General features: G+C 39.9%; 1 long non-coding RNA gene across 4 annotated transcripts in view; it reads right to left on the reverse strand.

Annotated features, from left to right (window-relative positions):
• Positions 1-17,922, reverse strand: part of LOC141982731 (uncharacterized) — a 247,464-nt gene extending 229,542 nt beyond the window's left edge. For 3 of the 4 annotated variants that reach the window (XR_012638203.1, XR_012638202.1, XR_012638204.1), the window contains exon 1: positions 17,812-17,904. This is a non-coding gene — a long non-coding RNA (uncharacterized LOC141982731). Of the gene's footprint in view, positions 1-17,811 lie in introns of all 4 variants that reach the window. The other variant, XR_012638205.1, reaches the window with a different exon arrangement.
• Between the last annotated feature and the right edge of the window lie 1,709 nt (positions 17,923-19,631).

Here is a 19,631-nt window from a genome sequence, read left to right on the forward strand (position 1 = left end):
TTTCAGGGCACTTTGGAACAGAATTTCTGCTGACTGTTCTCAGGGTGGAAAAAAAGAGAAAGTATGTTGATTTGGTATTACATGTTAAAGAGAAAGAACTGCATATTTCTCAGTAATTAAAGGGAAAAGTTGCTTTAAACCAAAAAGAACATAAAATTACTCTGAAGATATCTACATTTCCATATGAAATGAAAATCATTGTCTTTTTAAAAAAAGACTAAATAAAAGCTAATTACAGTGTTTGTTTTTAAAATTTTGTCTCAAAGCATTTTATCCATCTTTTCTTGCCACAAAGGATTTGGATATGTATTGATTTTGACCTGAATAACACATTTTTACAAAAAAGCAGAGTCATCTTAATATGAAGAGGTTATTTTGTATCATGTCAGGACGGAAACAAAATTACCATTTATTGGCTCTGTGTGAGTTAAACTTAGAGAGAAATATAAATTCTGATTCTTAATGAAATCCAAACCCTAACCAAGAGAAGTTTTAGCAGAGCTGAACTAACTGAAAACAAGATTACCATAAAATTTTCTGTGCAGGTAAACAGCATTTCATTCAAAATGGACCCTCCTTTCCAAATATTTATATAAAGAAAAACTAGTTTAATAATAAAAACCAAAATAGTAAATTCCATTCTTTAAGCAGGAATTTCCTGGGTATTAATCTCCACCGTTTCCCTTAAATACCACAAGAATGCTGTGTCTGGTAGTATTATACTAAAGTGAAACAAAAAGGCTACACACACACACACACACACACACACACACACACACACACACTTCCAGAGATTATTCTACCAGAACAACAATATACATCTTCCAAAGCAGCATCTGCACTGATAAGGACATTTCAGCTGGAAACTTCATTTTACTTTGCTACATTCAGGAATTCGGTGGGAAAAAATAAACAAAATATAAGCATAAACTAAAAAAGAAAGAAAGAAATGTGGTGGGCTAGCCACTGTTCAGTTCTCCTGGCATGCCTGTAGCACCACATGTCCACATACAAGATTACATTCATCGGTGCATGGTGATAACATTTGAATTAGACTTTCCTTTAAGCAACTATTTTGTGCTCTTCCTCCAGAGCTGCACAGGCATACTGGCCCAAATAGTACTCAGTCTACCTTCCAGGTCATTCTTTAGGTAGCTTGGGCTACTTTGTGGACCCAGCAACTAGAACCCGAGTCTGCAGAGCCTAGTCTGCAGAGTTGCCCCAGGAAGTTGTCTGGGCAACTGCACAGACTTTGGCCACTGCATTCCCAGACTTTGCCTTATCTCCTGATCTCTGGTCTCTGACTCCAGCTTGACGCTGACCCTGATTCCTGCCTCTCTATTCTAACCTGATACTGCCTCTGATCCCCAGTCTCTGACCCTGACTCTTGTTTCAGGACCTGTCCTTGTGATTTCTCCTACTCTGGCCTGGCGACTCATGTCCCTGGTGAGTAGACCTCAGCCCAGCTGTGACCGCTAGGCCAGGCTGCCTACACCCTGATTTTTTATACTAGGATTCAAATTACCTGTACTGATAACACTGCATATGCCGTGGAACTCTGTGGCATGGGATTTCCCAGTGATTGACTCTTTTCTGATTCAATCACAGCATGTCTCAAGGGGGATCTTTGTATGAACATGCTGCCAGCTGAGCCGGGGTCAACAAGTGGGCACTGCTGGTCATCTGGGAGAACTGATAAGATTCAGGACCAACAGAATCCCACCAGATAGTTTCATTGTGCCCTCAGACATGGCCATTGCTAATACCACTGCCTCATTTTTGGACTTGCTTCTACAGCAAAGGTATTTACAGAGGCTTTTGCAACGGTAGCAACTGCCCTCAGAGAAAACAAGATCTTGGTGATTCCATACCTGGATGATTGGCTAGCAAAAGGACCATTGCAGTGCCCCATGCAGTTCTGTATCTCTTCCATCTGGGTCTAATGAAAAACAAGGACAAGAGCTCTCTGGCCCCCTCTCAATGCACCCTGGGAGGCCCCAAACTCAGCAAAAGGAAAGGCTTGCCTAAATCAAGAGCACAGATGTATTTTCCAAGGTCACAGCTATTCAGATCCTCTCTCATCCCACAGGATACCCTCCATCTCCTGACACTGATGTTATCAGTGTTTGCACTGGTTCCATAGGTGAGACACCATTCCAGATCACTTACTCACTCCTTCATCCCTCTGTAGGATCAATGATTCCAGCATCTGTCATATCAGTCCGTCTCCTCAAAACCAGGGAATCATTACAGCGGTGAGAAGATGCCACCAACTGAACTATTGGCGTTCCCCTAGCTGACCCACACTGGGTATTTATTGCTGCAAGTGCTCTGGGCTGCAGGCAAAGGATCGTATACTATAGGTGGAGTTTAGTGACAACAACAAATAAAGAGTAATGCCATTTTCTAGAGTGGTCAGAAACATATACCATGACCTGGGAAACATAGGTGCTTCTGTGATGGTTTTCAGATTGTATTTCACATATAATTTATGATACAGGTGCATTCCTTGTTTATTTTCTGTTAGAGAAACATGACTTCTCTTGTTAGAATCAAAACAGAAATAAAATGTCTGCCCATTGCGCCGAAATTGGTCACTTAAGCAAAAACCACATATGATATTTCTTTTTTAAAACAGTAATTTATTATATTGCTTATATCACATTATCTCCCCGCTTCTTCTTCTTCACCTTGCGTTAACGAGATATAATTTCTTTGCTACCAGTGAAGCTTGTGATGTTGTACTGAAATGAAAATTAAAACTATGCTCATGGTTACTAATATGCCTTGACAGTTACAGTAGTGGATTATATACTAGCTGCTCAGGTATACATTCTCCATGTAATGCCCACAGTTGGATCTACTTAGAAAAGTTCATTGTTCCTGATGGAATATACAAGTGCATGAAGAGCAAATTTAGTATTATGGAAAAACCAAGTCATCTCACCATAAATAAAGTGGTCACTAGTACTTCCTTAGAAGCCACTTTTAGGCACTTTACCAAAACGTAACCAATTTTCCTGAAATTTCCCAATCATGCTTATCTTCCGAAGGATGATTATTTATGCATTATGTATGTATTTGAATTATGGGAAATTAGGCCAACTTTGTAGCCACATAAAAATCAGAGATAATTCACATTAGTAAACTAGGAAATAGAACATTTTGGAACATTACCTCTGAATATTATTTAAACTTTTATAATCCATACCGGCTAACCCTATCTTGAAAACAGGGTGGTGAAAGTAAGACTGCAGCTTGGGTCTGCCTGGGGAGGACTGCAGGGGCCCTTGATGGGCAACTACAGTGGAGATTTGTGTTAGGCCGTCTGATTGCTTGCTGCATCAGACCTTCATGTCCCCTTCCACTCCCAAGCATGGTCTCTATGCACTCCCTTCAACTCTAGCAGTGACCATACAGCCCAGTTTTGGTTACATAGAAATGAAGAGCCAGGTTTCATCCTTATATTGTAGCCACAACAGCTCACATTGACTCTCACACACAGGGGTGCAGGAATAATTTGTATAGTGCGGATCCGGGAGCCATTGATCCAAACTGTAAACCCTGTATATGACGGAAACCACTTCAAGCCAGGGCGTGCTGCAGCACCTCCAGCACCCCTAGTTTCAGCACCTGTGCCCACACATGTTGAACAGGAAGAGGGATGTAACTGGAATCTGAAGCACTACACATGAAAAGGCTCCCTGAGCAGATGAGCAAACTCCCACTGTTAACATCTTGGGTCTCTTATGTAGGAAATGGTAGAGTCATTTAAGAGAAGTCCTGCCTATTGCTGTTACAGTCCACAGGCATATATAACTCTGGACTTATCTCCATGCCTATATTCTATTCACTAGAACCATCCTCTCCTCTTTTCCCAACCATTGTAGAGTTCAACTGAGACTACAAAGCCCTTCACCTCACATACTATACCTACCACTTTCCACAATTTTATTAGTAGCTGCAGACAATATTCCATTCCCTCTGATGGTTAACAGTGAAACATACAAACCTCATATTTTTGTATACTACACAAATACTACCATCCCCCATTCTTGGCACATTGAGCCAAGAATCCAATATAGTGCACCCTACACTACCCCATTTCATACATACACAAAATCTTTAGTCTACCTAATCCATCCTCTCCATTTTGGTTCTAAGATACAACCTTCTAGAAAATGTGCTGATATAATCAAATAAAAATATTAACAATACTTTTGACTTCTAAACCACTGTCCACGTAAGGATCTCATTGGTCTTTCAAATAATGAATTAAGCCTTAAAACACTCCTTTGTAGTTAGCATGATTCCCATTTTACAGATGGAGAAAATGAGGCACTGATAAATTCAGTAACTTGCCCAAGGCCACACTGTAAATCTGTGGCAAAGCCAGAAATATAACCCAGAACTCCTGACTCCCAGTCTTGTGCTTTGACTACATGACTACTTTTCCTCTCCAATATACAATTTTATCTTGTCTGGTCTACATAAATTGATGTCCAAATTTGATGGATACAAATTTGTCCATCTGAGGCAGATTGTAGATTGTATTACTTTTTTATTTCCAGTCAATGGAAATATAGATTGAAAATTATCTGAAGTGACTACTCAAGGGATCAGGGAAATAAATGGTTGCTTAATAGAGGTGGCCATCTAACAAAGGTGATCTTCTAAATAATCTGTATATAGTTCAAGATGCTTTGGGACGGTATCTTAAGAAAGTTTTATATAGGTTTCCTTGTACCAGTACTCTTTAGATGGATATGTGGGTAGAGCATCCTATCACCTTTAGTTTTCCATGGAGTTATACATTTTATACTGGAATAAGTGGGAGAAGGATCGAGTACTCATGGTCAGAGTTAAGGATACTGATAAACATCTTGACTCAGAATTTTGTGTCTTCCAAATTTATTTTTCTTCCTCATTATAATGTTCTGATAATATTTCAGATTAATGATATCCCTTAAGAGGAAGCTTGCAAAGTCAGGGGACATAGCTTTCTTGGTGGCAGGAGGAAGTTAACTTTAGAACTTCCTTCCACCAAAAAACAGGTAATCCCTGACTATTTCCTTTGATGGTAGCATTTAGAAATTATCCAAACACTTTAATATGTACCAGAGTCATTACTAATACAATTAAAAACACTAGTGGAGTATTTTAAGGAAGTATGAAAAATACAGTTTTTCTGGTTGTTGCTCTGTGTGATGCTGGAAATTGGGTTTCCAAAATATGGGTTAATTAATAAATTGCTAGGGATAGCATTGGTCTATTAGAAATGAGACCAAGTCAGGAGATGATTCAGAAAATGGATGCGTCTAAGTTCTTCTTCCCTTCCATTTCTGTCACAGAGACACCTGCCCTGCATTTCCAAACATTGTGGCACAGGTGCACGACCAGGGCTAGATTCAGAAAAGGACTTAGTTGTTCAGAAAGCTCCAGCTCAGCTGCCCCGAGCCCTGTAGGTGCCTTCACTCTCTCAGCACATTAAATTTTGCAGCAAAAGTTCCTTAGGTGCCTATTTTTCTGCCTTTGAGCAGGTGCCCTGCACCCCCACACCAGGCATCTGAACACCTGAGCCACAGAGCAGTGCACAAATCAGGAGAAGATAGGTCCTCTGCTTAAGTCGCTTGTGGGGCCCAATCCAGAAAGTATGTTCAGACCACACTTACCAGATCGGGTCTTGATATCTGTGATTACAGAAAACAGCAGGGGAGAGGGACAGGAGGACCTCTCTTATAACTTTTAGCCCAGTGATTGGGTACTCAGCTGGGATGTGGGAGACCCCCAGTTCAAGTCCCCCCTTTGCCTGAAGGAGAGAAAAAATTTGAACAGGGATCTGCCATCCTTCAGGTAAATGGCCCAGCCCCCTGGCCTATGGGATATTCTGATTTGAGACTCCCTCAATATCATCTGTTGAAGCTGTTCCACTGTAGATAACTAAATAAAAAAAGTCATTGGAGAAGGGGGACTGGCTCTTGGGTCTCCCACCTCCTAAGTGAGTGCTCTAATGTCCAGGCTACAGAGTCATCCTCACACTTTCTCTCTGGCCCAGTGATTCTTTCATTATTTATCCACAGTGGAACAACTTCAACACGGGGAAGGAGAAAAGAGACACACACACATACAAGAATGACTGAAGCCTAGTGATTAGACCACTTACCTGGGAGGTGGGAAATCCAGTCCCCCAGTTCTATTTTTTGTTTGCAAATTATTTATCCACAGTGGAACACTTCAACAGGAGAGATGTAGGCCTGTGGGCCATGGCACTCACCAAGAGGTGGCAGAGCCCTATTCAAATCCCTTCTCAACCTCAAGTGCAGGGGGCACTTGGACAAGGGTCTCCCACATCCCAGGTGAGTACCCAAACTGGGCTAAAAGTTATAAGGGAGGTCCTGCTCCCTTACCGCTGGCTTCTTGCAAAAATGGCTGATAATTCCGAGCAGAGGGCGGCACCTCCCTGCAGCCTGGATTTAGGCACCTCTCTCTGAGAGGGAGTAGGGCTTAGCACAAACGCCTCAGTTTGGCATCTCCCATTGTCTATCTTTGGCAAGGAGCCACCTAGCGTGCTGGGTTTTGTGAATCCGTTTCTGAAGTGCCTATGTGTATAGGGAGCAGAGGGTGCTCAAAACAATTTGACTCCCTAGGCAATACTTAAGCATCCTACTCCCCTCTTCATAGGCCTATGGCACCAGATACCCCTCAGTGCTGATGAATCAAATTTGAGTGACTGGCATTGTGACCTGGTGCACAGTGTTACACCACCATTCAAATTTGGCCTAGCTGCCCCACCTTCATGGAGGAGCAGCCAGGACAAATTTGCTGCCCTAGGCTGCCGCCTAGTTTGCCTATAGCTAGAGTGGCCCTTGATAGGGAGCCTAAGTGCTGAACTCAGATTCTGTAAATCCCAGTGATTTTCTAAGCACCTAAGTTTCTTTGTGAATCTAGCCAGCAGCGTATGACTGAAATGCTACTAACTTGTTACTAAACATATAGCACAGATTTTTGACCTATGGTGTGAAATCTTGGCCCCATTGATGTTGATGGCAAAACTCTCATTAACTTAATGGGGTCGGGATTCCACTTATAATGTCTAGTTGGTGCATCTGTTTTCCAGTACCCGATTCAGAAGGCAGTCAGGCTTTTTAAGAGAATTAGTAGCAAACATGTTGCTGCCTTGCTTCCTAGAAATGAAACAAAAATATGGTGCACTTCTATTATCACTGGCAGCCAAGTCTGTCCTTTATCCACTGAGATACAATTCTCCATCCTTTATTTTTGTTTCAGCAACTTTTTTTTACATAGAACAACAAAAATGTTATTAAAAATCAGAACTGCACTATCATTTATAGCACATGCTGTACTAGCGCCAAAAACGATGGGTACCTTCCATAAATTGTCTCAAACTTTCCTTTCTAGCCCTCACTAGCGGTTAGTGTGACTGAACAAATAGTCAACCTTCCAAGTCCTGTATCCTACCATATGTAAGTAGACTCTTTTTTCCCTAAGTACTTTTTTTTTTCCATTTACAAGATTTTGTTTCCTGAGCCAGTGTTTCCAGAGAGCAGCACGCATCATAAAAAATCGGACTGGACAAAGCAATTAAGACTATATTGTCAGTAACAATGTTCCCTGGTAGAGGGGAGGAGTAGATGACCTAATAGGTCTTTCCCAACTTTAATCTCTATGGGCCTGTGATTTTCCAATTCCTTGTATAATTCTTGGCATACTGTGATATATAGAATTAAAATGGAGACAGCATGAGTCGTCATCTATATCATATTGGTCTAGGTGGTAGGAGAGTAACATGCCCTTTAACTTTAGCTCTCAACAACTTGTGTTTAATTTAACTGTGTGTGACAGGTCCCATGGCAAAGCATCCTCAGGACAGCTTGACACCTGCTATTTTGGGAATGATGCTCCCTCAGTCTATTTAGATGTTGATATAACCATCTCTAAATCAGTTTTCTTTTGGAAAGTGAAGTGAAGAGAATCAGAGTCTGGTACTCCCTTTGCTTCACTGAGGGAGGAGAGGCAAGTCTTGGGTAGAATAGAGGCAGCTGGCTCAAGCCTACCCCTTGTTGGGTCTGGAACAAGGTAATACAACCATCCCCAGCGAGACCGTGGGTAACGGCAAGAAAGGGCATTTGAGGCTGAGGAAGAGTAAAGGGAGGAAAATGGATCACTCATCCTAGAAAATCCAAATTAAATATATATTAAGGGTGAGCATTTGTTTATTGTTCAGGGGTCAAAACCTTAAGCCTTCACTCTGTTTTTATTCTGTCCCTAGCCATGTAAAATTGCCACATAATTCAGGGGAACTGAGTAAATTGAGTAAAATCTGAGGTCCCAGTTGCACCCATCCTTACAATTATCCACAGGAGGAGCCTTAGTGACAGGAAAACTCATTGAGTTTTCCCTCATAGTTTCCCTATAAATATTTTTGTTTGGGAAGGGGCAGGATTTAGTTCCCACCTCCTCTATGACAGAAACAAGCAATCCAGTCTTCAAAACCTATAGAAGTCATGGATCCACTGAAGGGGCAGGGCTTTGTGCCTCCAAACTAGATGTAAGGCCCCCTGCTGCTCTCCCCAGTTCCATGACAGTTCAACTCCAAGGTGCCAGGATGCCTGGATTTTCCCAATCAGTGGCTCATTCCACTTAAAAAAGGGGACTTCCCATCATAATAGGGGCTCCACTATAGCTTGAGAATGGGCAGTGAGACTCCTGCTTTCCATGTGACAACGGCATGATCCCCATGCATAAAGGGTGGGACTGGTCGATCCCTGAGTAAGCTCTCTAGAATTTGGCCCCAATTCATAGTCAGAAAATTAAGCTATGAAAGCTTAATGAATGTATTTGAGATGCATCACACCCCTACTAAAACAGAATATGAATTCAGTGAAAATTGTGTAATAACCATGATGGCACAATTCTCTTTTCTCAACTGTCTTCTTTGAAGTGAGAGACAGACACCATGTCGTTGAAGGAGTTACTACTGTAATTAGCTTTTAAAAAATGCTATAATAAACCATTTCAGAATAAAATTAAATACATAATCACTACTGGTCTAAAACATACAGCTGTTCTAGAGAGGGCCAAACCCCTCCTGTGAACTATTCCATTTCCTTTAGCTGGCTCAGGTTGCTTTTTGCCAATCTGTGTAGGACTTTGGGGGGGAGTGCGTAGTGTGTTTTCTTCTCTCACATCTGAGAGAAGTATCTGAGCATTAAAGCTAAATAAAGTTTTCCTCCATCTCCCATTTTTTATAATATTAAGTGAACAATTTAGTTCTGCTGTTAAGGAATCAGTTGAATAAACATCCAGAAGAGGGGATGAGGCAGCCTACTTAAAAGTCTACTAGATTATTTCAAGATCATTTCAACTGCAGACTGGGTAAAACAAAATGATTGTCAAGGGTAAAGACCTTCTGAATATGAAAGTAAATAACAGATATCTCACACAGCTCTAACTATGCACAAACAAGGCTGAAAAATCACACTAGGATGATCAAAATGTGATATTAATTTAAAAATTCCAAAAGATTTCGCCATGATTGATGGCATTACAAAGAAATAGCAAAGGAGGTAGGAAAGGTTATTATAAGGTTATTCCAGTGTAAGTCTTTTTCATCCTGAAAACATTTTGGAATTAGTATGTAACAGAGTATGCAGCAATGTCTTGAGAAGAAAGAACCAAGTTAGAGTGAAGTCTGAACAGAACACACCATTTACACTGCCACGGACCTGCACTTTCTCATCACTCCCTATCCTTCCATGGGAAATAATATGAGAAAAGAAATACCATATTTACATCCTAGAATTTAAGTAATTAAAAGTCAGCATCTGAAATTGAACTAATGGCCTGTCCCAGGGCTCTCAGTCATCCTTGCAAGCTCCACCCAGCAGACCAAAGCTTGAGAGCATCTTCAGGTCTCTGAGTCCCTGGGGCTGGGCATTAAAATAACCTAATTGTGTTCGGAGTCCCCAACTGCTTCCTTCCAGCCATCTGTGGAGTGGATTGGCATCAACCTCTGAGGAGACTAGTCTCTCACCCTTTTGCCAGCTGGAGAATCAGTGCTGCATTTGAGGCTATTGGAGGGACAGGCAGTTAAAGGAGAAAAAAGCAATGTTACCAAGAAGGTATGAGAGGTGCTTACGTACAAACATAGGCTGACTTTTCATTGTGGTAAATTAAGCGATAAAGAATATATGCTTGGTTTGAGGGTGGGCAGATTGCCACAAAGGGAAACAAGGAAACAAACCCATACTTTATTTATTATTTAAATAAATAGTTTTGCACTGGCTGCATTTTCTTCTCAGTTTTCTGACAACAATGAGTCCATTTTCCCATCATTCCTTAATATCTATATTGTTTAGGACTTTATATAGTGTATGATTAGTTGGCATTGGTACTGTTCAATCTGTGCTAATCTGTATGCATTTATATTGTGTGAGTAGTTCTCTAATTGGTTTTCATCCAAGTAATCCCACAGAGAATAAGGTTACATGCTGAAAAGGCTGAGGTGAGAGAGCGGTTAAAAGGGGAGCACAAACTCTTTCCCCATCCTTATTAGGAATGCTCTGCACATCTGCATTTTCTGAAAACATTTCTAAACTCCCTCTGTGAATAAGCATAAAGTCTACATGACAGCTGGGGGGCGGAAGCGGGGAGGAGAGGAGGAGGAAGGCAGGGGAACGAATGAATAATTTTTGGACAGCCCCACCCATTTCTGCATTCCTTTCTTGATGCGTCACTTATTGTAAGTCTAGGGTTGTGAAGAAATATATTTAAAATAAAGAAAACTATTTAATAGAGAAGAGAGTCTGATTTAGATTAAATGAGTTGAATTCAGACCAAAGAGTTCTTCTCAAATGTTAACTCTAGTATAATTGTAATAAAACACAAATTTGGGTGATCTTTTCTAGGACCAACTTCTGTTGTTGAGAAAGACAAGCTTTTGATTTTATTCAGAGCTCTTCTTCAGGTTTGGGAAATATAGTCAGAGTGTCACAACTAAATACAAGGTGGAACAGATTGTTTAGCATAAGTAGCTAACACATGTTTCAAGGGAAAATTCAAGGTGAAATGGCCCGTTAACACCTCTTCAGACATAGGGTGGGAAGAGGGAAAAAATCTGGGCTGAGTGGCTGTTAAGTGGGTTATAGATTATTGTAATAAGCCATAAATCCAGTGTCTCTATTCAGTCCATGATTTTTAGTATATAGTGAAGTTATGAATTTAAGATCCCAGGATCATCTTTTGAAGGTATTGTGCAGGTTTTCTTTGAGGATGAGGACTGAGAGGTCACATATAGAGAGATTGTTTTGTGAAAAGTATTCATCCACAGGTGACAGGGTGTTTTTGTCTTTTATCATTTTTCTGTGTGAGTTCATTCAAGAGTGTAGCACTTGTCTGGTTTCACCCACCTAGCTGTTATTGGGGCATTTAGTGCATTGGATGAGGTACACCGCATGTCGTGATATACATGTGTGGGATCCATGGAGCTTGACAGGTGTGTTGTGGGGGGTGCTGATCATCGTAGCAGTGGAGATACGTCTGTTGTTCTGGCAGGATCTGGAACAGCTTTGAGTTGATGTGTCCTGGTCTGTTGGGAGCTTGCTTCTGCTGATGAGCTTGCAGAGGTTGGGGGATTATTTAAAATTCAAAAGATGGGTGTTGCAGGGTATGCACACCTCGTCCCCCTTTGGAGAGGATTGGGGGTGGGGGGTGACGGCTCTGTGGTCAAAGTCCACCAGACTGTCCTTGGACTCAAGGCAGGACTGCCTAATGGTCAGAGTCAATATAACTGTCCTTGGGTTGAGGACTGTGCAGCCTAATGGCAGGAATCAATAGGCTGCCCTTAGGGTCAGTGCTGTGTGGCCTGATGGCCGGAGTCAATAAGGCTGTGCTCGGGTTCAGGGCTATGAGGCCTAATAGCCAGAGTTGGGGCCACTACCCGGCAGTGGGGCAGGGGGTTGATGGCCAGAGTAGGGGAGCCCGGGCCCTCCATATTCCACTGGGTCCCAGCCCAAGGCCCTGCCAGTGGCAAGTGTGTTTGCCACTGAGTCAGTGGGGATCCTGCAGCAGCACCTTTCCTGGGGGTTACGGGTAGCCCCTCTCCCTAGGTCACTTCCTAACCTGTCTCCTAAAGCAGCAATCCATATGTCATTGGGCTTTCCAGTCTCCTTGGCACAGGTAGCTCCCTGGAACTCTGACTCCATTTGGACGGGTCGTAGGCAACTGGGCTCCTGTCTTGTTCTTGGGACTTCTGGCTCCGATGGGCAGGGGCTGCAGTGGCTCCTGGGCTGGAGCTTCCATCACTGAGCCTCCATCACTGAGCTGGGCTGCTCCCTTTTATACTGAAGCAGCAGTTGGAGCATACCCAGCACGGTCTGGGGGGCAGGACTTCCTCTGTCCCTTCTTGCTTAGTGTGTGGTATGCACACTCCATCACAGGGGGATTCAGGAAAGATTTTTTTCACGATGGGGTCCCCAGCAGGTATGGGTTGTAATTGTTTGACAATACCCCATATAGGTTCCAGCATGGAGTGGTAGTTGACAACTAGAGGTGTGCAGTCAGAGGGGGTTTTATTTCTGTATTCCTTTCAGGATATTTCAGTGGCCCATTCCATGATCCAATCTACTTCTCTGGTGGAGTGTCGTTGTTTGGTGAAGGCAGTTTTAAGTCTGTTAAGATCCATATCCCAGACTTTTTCCTTGGAACAAATTCTGTTGTATCTGAGAGCCTTGCTATAGATAACAGATTTCTTGGTGTGTTTGGGGTATTTACTGGATCTGCAAAGGTAGGTGTGGTGATCCGGAAGTATTTTGTATATAGTTGTCTGGAGGGTTCCATTTCTGAAGCTGATCCTATAGTGGGAGTATTCAAGAGAGAGTTTAATGGATGTGCGGTGGATATTGAAGTTGTGGTTGAAACCTATGAAGGAGTTTAGGTCATCCGTCCAGAGAACGACAATATCATAACTTATGCTAAGCAATCTGTTTCACCTTGTATTTTGCTGTGACATTCTAAGTATGTTTCCCACATCTGGAGAAGAGCTCTGTGTAAGAATGAAAACTTGTGTCTCTGAACAAAAGTAGTCAGTCCAGTAAGAGATATTTCCACACCCACCTTGTCTATCTAATATCCTGGAACCAACATGGCTACAACAGAAAAGGCAGGCCAAACTTTTTCAAATTTGGCTGCTTACTTCCATATTTAGGCACCTTGCCTAAAAGTAGCCAGTATTTCATGGGTGCTCCTGAGCACCCAAAACTCCCATTGAATAGGAGCTGCAAGATGCTCAGAATTTTTGAAAATGTGGATTATGGAGCTTGAATTTTAAGAGAAATTTACTCAATATCTTAATTACTTACCACAATGTCAGATATTTATTTGTGCAAAGGATGAATTAATGTGCAATTTATCAGTGTTCTGTTGGGTTTTTTAAAAAAATATTTTACATGATCTTAGTCACATAATTACTGAAAAATGTTTTGGGGGGGGGAATTAGATTTTTTTCCCCTTAAATACATAACTGCAAACCTTACCTCTGCAGAAAATATTGCATTTCAGTTTGCAAACACACATATATAGTAACTGTCTTTTAGATCTGCATATACTAGATTTTTCATTTGCGATCTTGAGGTTATGATGTAGCCTTGCTTAGATGTATTTTCCCCTCTTGGAAAGCTTAAGTCAACACGCTGAAAATTGCAAATATAAAACACATATTATACACATCCCCACCTGCATGCTGAGAGAGTTAGAATATTTATTTTAAAAACACAAGGTTTGTTTACAAAATTCACAACTTTTAATGACAGCATTCTGTATGAGTCTTTTTGAAAGCAAAGCCTATGGCTATTCCATTCTTACTAGTGGGGAAATATAATTGTAATCCATGAGGCTGCACAAACCTCTTTCTACAATTTACTGAAACAGTATAGTATTTTTAGAGAATTTTCTGGATTCAGAATTAGTTACCATACAGCCGAGGATCTGCCTTACTCAACACCATTTAGAAATCCTTACAGACAGTTTCTCTTTGTCCTGGGCTCCACTTCGATTAGCTGTTTTAAAATCCATGCAGCCAAAGATTCTCTGGACCTGCTAAAATGATGGAAGAACCTAAGCCTAATGATGTTTTCTCAGATAAACACTACCAAGATGACTTTTCCCTCCTGCATTCATTACCTTCTGGTTTTCACCCCTCTTAAATTCTTTAAAAAACTTCAGGATGATATATTAAAATGTTGATATATGACAGATACAAAGTTTAGGTTGATCTGCATTATCAGAAAATAAATAAATAAAGCCATTGGTGCCCTGGCACTTCCAAATCTACCCTTTACTATTTGGCAGCACATTTGGTCCATTAGCTGACTGGTGCAGCAATGGCCCCAGCAACAAAGATGCTCTGTGGAACAATCGCAAATCCTGGATATGCCACTTGAATAGATCACTTTTCTTTCATAGTCTAACTTTATCGGCTCTAAAATAATTAATCCATTTGCTCATCAAACAACAATTATACAGGCAAGAGTTGCCAAAATTCCTTATAACCTTCCATTGCCATCTCCCTCTTGAAAAAATCCATTTCCCCCCACCCCCTTCAGAACTTGTCTGACTTCATACTGCAAGTGGGCTCTTCATGGTTTTACTAGACATGCCCAGTTTCTTGATAAGAATGGAAAACTGTATTCCTTTGATCACTTAAGGCCTTACTTTAATTCCATTGACATACCATACAAATTCATATTTTTACAGGACAGTAATACTTCAATGATCAGATTCTTATCAAACTTTGAAGAGATAATATTTAATATGTTTCTAATACAGGGAGATTATCTTAAATTTATAGAATACTTTTAAAAGATCAGGATCCTCCACACAGATATCTGGGAGTGGATATTAAAATCCTCCGCTGATATTCACATTACATTTGGGAGAAATAGATTCGTACACCTGATTTGGAAGTTTGATTACCCAACATCAACAACTGCACATATGACAATGCAGAGATTATACAGAACACACAGAACTGATCATGAAAAACATTAGGGCTTCATTTATGTCCAAGGTTCTTTCAAACATATGTAGTGGTACTGCAGACTTAAACATTTTAGAAAATGGTCAAAATGCATGCTAGTATGATTTTTAAGGCTTCCCATACAACTATATTCATAGCCTTGCTAAGTGTTGGTAGCAATACAGATTTATTCTTTCCTCTGTTTTCTTTTGATGGCTGGCAGATTTTCTATTGCTGCCCAGTGGAATAATCCACATGTTCTTTTTGTGTTTATTAAAGTATGGAACATCTTTACAACAGAGAAACTTACTCCTCTCTTTTTTAAAAAATCCATATTATCTTGCTACCTGGACACAGTTTATTACCTTGACTGAGTCTGTTATATGCCACAAAATCAGAAACTTGTCCTTTGACTCTAATTAAAAATTGATGGGAGTTTGTTATAAGTTTTGCTTTCATTTGTATGTGATTGCATGTCATTTTCCTTTGTATTTTTGTATTAATTTCATATTTCTGCTAAATGATTAAATATTTTAATAATTGCTTCTGTTTGCTGCCCCCGAATTTATAGAAAGTTGTGTTATTTATTTAATATAGGTTGTTTCCAGTTTATACCAAATAAAAGAATGTACCGAGTATATTTAGAAGTGCTACATGATGAAAACTGCATTTTTAATATCCAAAATATCACCACACAACACTGAATTTACAATCATCCATGGTAACCTTTATTGCACGTCTAATTATTTTTTAATATCAAACTTTTTTGTTGTTTTATCTGAATGTTTGTACACCAAACTACCTTAAGAAGGCTTAAATAGAGTTGGTGTATAAAAAAAAAAGAATTTGTTTCTGTCAAAAAATGCATAGGCTCAAGGGCCATTTATCTTCGCTTAGTCACTTAGTTTATTTTGCATTAGAGGAACTTCTCATTTAATTTACCAGTCTATCATAGGTAACTTTTTCAATATGGAGCTAAAGGTCACTCTTATATGTAAGGAAAATTAAGCCGATGTTCTTGGTTGCCTTACAGTTCTCCTAGTTCAACTACTCCAATAAATGAACATGTACAACAAGCCGAAGGGCTTTTTATTACAAATTTAATTCATTTCTCTAGACAACTGTGAAATTTGCCATTGACATTAGTCATTACCCCAAGGCGAACTAAAAGATGATCTCAGTTAATAAATGATCCTTAACAAGGAACGCTCCTATCTACTGTGATATTGGCACAGGCACATTTTATTAATGCAGGACTAGCTTCCTGCCAGAACACGAGTGTTCACGACTATTTGGTGTGCTTGTTTCCTCTTCCTGCTCCTGATATTAATAATTATGCATCGGGATAATTAGCAACACAAAGAGACAGTACTATGAGCTTGCAGCTAGATTTTCAGCACGTTAACCTTCTGGGAAATAAAGAACAGAAGCAAAGAGTCTAGCCAAATAACCAATGCAGGTTGATTTCACAGTGTGTAAAAGGCTAATTATCTGTGAAAAGTCTGACCTCAAGTAACAAAATTACACAAATGTGCAGGCATTTTATTTTAAATAAAACTCAGACCCACTAGTTCATAATATGAAGAACCAGGCTAACTGTCTAACAGAACTGTTGGTGTATATATGTATGTATACATATAAAAAAGTCGAACAGGGAAATAACGGTTTCCTACAATAAATGTTAACTAGTTATCCAAACACCTGCATAGGTATGGTAAAATAAACTTTTGTTTCCACAGCCATTACAATGTAATATATATATATATATATATCCAGTATGTGACAGAAGTAGGTTAAGTGCATTTTGTTTACTGGAGACAGGCTACAGTAGAAAGAAAAAAATATTACTACTTCTTTACAGATACCATGTGTAATTCATTCCAATATAAGAATATTTATCCACTAGCAGTAATAACAAACCACAATTTTTGTCATAAAAAAAATAAATTGTATTTGCAAAAAGCAAACACATTACGGAGTGTGTAAAAATGCAATATTCCCATTTTCTAGTCAGAGTTCCAATTTATTGAAGTAACAGAGCAGAAAATGCACTGACAGCTGTTACATTTTATTGCGAATTAGTATATACGTTTTATATCCAGTGAGCAAATGCATGATACATTGTATTCCAGTAATTGCCACTGGCTTTCCAAATGGAAACTGAATGATCTTAGTGCAATTACACTCAGGAGAGTAAATGTAACAAGCTACAGTTCTACATTATAGCTCTTTAACAATACCAAGAATTTTGCTCTTTAAAATCATATAAAAAGGTCATACTATCTATTTATCTATCTCCACAGAAATAGATAATATATACATATATCTAATCTACAGACTGTAAGAAGAGTGTTGTTGCTATTCTGGTTTAAATTAAGTTATCTATGTCACAGCCTACAAGATTTAGAAACTTCCTAAGAAAGATGTTTAAGTTTTCAATCACTCAAGTTATTTCCTCAGCATCAGTACTTTTCTCTTCTCTCTGTAGGTGGGGGTAGGTGGGGAGAATAGTTGACTAGCATCAAAACATCTAATTTCATATCTGAACCACAGTGTTGGCTATTCCTTCACCACATACTTTCAGTTGATGCTCTCTTTTCATAGACAATAAAACATTTGTTTTTAAAAGGTTTAATACATTTCCTTCAAAGATAATCTTTCTAATGTTTGCCACTGTAGGGTTCAGAGACTCTCACCTGTGGTATTAATAATCCAAGAGAGTCTCTATGCTGAGAAATAAATATTTGAAATGCATTAAGAAATTTTTTTACACTAACCTTCATAACATATTTTAAACCATTTCGTTGGACAACCAGTCTTGTGACAGCTCCTGCACCTTCAAGCTCTACGGTGAAGCATTCAGTAAAGCCGGCAGTCTCCTCCCCTCTAGTGGTTACCAGCTCTCTTTGCAGCAAATACAGAAAGTGAAAGACCTATAGAGGACCACCTCAGGGCCATTTGTGTAATTTTCCTAAGCTTACAGGGGGAGAAAAAATAGACCAGGCTGTCTATCACTGAAGCAAATAAAATTTATCAGTCATTTAAAACAATATGTTAGTGGTGACTAAAACTTAATCAACACCAACCTGCTGACATAGATTTGCAATTTGAGCACGTTATTAGTGATCGAATTAACAACATGTCACAACTTGTATTTGATTTATTAGAAGAAACTGACTAATGCAACAGGATTACAAACAACGAGTAAGAAGGCATGACGACTGTAATATGATACAACTCTTGAAAAAGTAGCATTAGAAACTCTGCCTCTCTGTGATTTCATTTTATTGCAGATGCTTACAGATTCTTGCTGCACCTATTTACAAAATAAAAAAAGCCACTACTTAGCATAGGCTGAGAGTATTAAACAATGACTAGCAAATATTCCTAATGGCATGGCTCATCCACTTCTGCATATCTATTACAAGACAAAGAAATAAAACAAGCAGTTGTCCAGGTTCCTTAACTGTCCCCATGTTAAAAAAAATGGGTTCTTTCTATTTGGAGTAATGGCCTTTTGGCAGACTGCTTCACAATACTGCAAAGCCACCTTTTTAAACGTGTAAGAATTGCTTGCACATGCAACTGTGGTACCCGTGGGTAAATGAGCCCCATACAGAGTTCTAGTACAAGGCCTATGCACCACTGAAGTCCCATTTAAGACCCCTAAATTGGACTTAAATGTCTCACAGGCCTTGTGCTGGCCCTCTTTTCATAGGTGAATGTCACCCTGTATGCATAAATATGGCCGTGAATGGTACACATTTGTACATGCAACCAATCACTTAATTTTTTTACCATATAACCCCAATTAGGGTCTGTTCCAAAGCTCACCAAAGTCAATGGAAAGACTCCTATTGACTTCAACAGCTCTAGGATCAGGCCAATGTACAGTAACCAATAGGATTTTAACTTGTTTTTCAACGTCAGACAAAATAAATTATATTAGCCGGAACACAGGAAACAGAGACGAGCACGAGCTGCACAACAGACCTAGATTAATGTCAACGTTCAGAAAAAATGGATCAGGATTTTGGATCAGGCCCATCTCCAATTTTGAGTGATTTGTTACAGCTCTACCAAAAAACCTGAGAGTATTTTTCATTGCCCACTGCCCTCCCCCCCCCCCCGCTCCAATTTAACACACATACACCCAACCAAGGAAATTCACAATTAAATCGTTAATTCTTGGGCCCAATAGAATACAGAAAGAGGCTTGTTAATGCTGCACTAATTGGTATACTTGGCTTGGCAGTCTCAGCAGGGAGGCCAAGGAGGGAAGGAACATGGAAACTCAACTAGCCTCTCACCCGCAGAGCGGTCTGTCACTCCAGGTTGTGACAGAGGCATATTTGGACATGAAGAAGGGAAGAGAAAGCCATATACCACATGTGCTGTTTTGGTTCACAGGCAGAAGTCTTCAGCTTCCTATGCTCCACTTCCACAAGCAGCAAATTCATGTCAATAAGTGGTTTGTTGATAGTGCCACATTTGCCTACATATGAGCACAAGTTTGGATTTCCTTTATGACTTTTTCCTTTTATTAGTAGCGGTGTTTTATAATTAAGGTGCTACCTTAATAGAGAGAATACAAACT

Source organism: Natator depressus, chromosome 1 (assembly GCF_965152275.1).
Source record: "Natator depressus isolate rNatDep1 chromosome 1, rNatDep2.hap1, whole genome shotgun sequence".
NCBI classification, from domain to species: domain Eukaryota; kingdom Metazoa; phylum Chordata; order Testudines; family Cheloniidae; genus Natator; species Natator depressus.